This window comes from Priapulus caudatus, unplaced genomic scaffold, assembly GCF_000485595.1.
Source record: "Priapulus caudatus unplaced genomic scaffold, Priapulus_caudatus-5.0.1 Scaffold32, whole genome shotgun sequence".
NCBI lineage: Eukaryota > Metazoa > Priapulida > Priapulimorpha > Priapulimorphida > Priapulidae > Priapulus > Priapulus caudatus.
In genome coordinates, this window is record NW_014577093.1 from 204,486 (window position 1) to 204,764 (window position 279).

The 279-nt window shown below is 55.9% G+C and overlaps 1 protein-coding gene across 1 annotated transcript in view; it reads left to right on the forward strand.

The window, feature by feature from the left end:
- Positions 1-279, forward strand: part of LOC106816444 (potassium channel subfamily K member 1-like) — a 28,822-nt gene that overhangs the window by 655 nt on the left and 27,888 nt on the right. The window lies entirely within an intron of this gene.

Below are 279 nucleotides of genomic sequence, written 5' to 3' on the forward strand. Positions count from 1 at the left end.
TGGGGGCGGGTAATAAGACACACTGGTGTAGCAGTGTGGTGGAGGGGCTGGTTATAGCTGTGGGAGCGGGTAGTAAGACACACTGGTGTAGCAGTGTGGTGGAGGGGCTGGTTATAGCTGTGGGAGCGGGTAGTAAGACACACTGGTGTAGCAGTGTAGTGGAGGGCTGGTTATAGCTGTGGGAGCGGGTAGTAAGACACTCGTGTAGCAGTGTGGTGGAGAGGCTGGTTATAGCTGTGGGAGCGGGTAGTAAGACACACTGGTGTAGCAGTGTGGTGG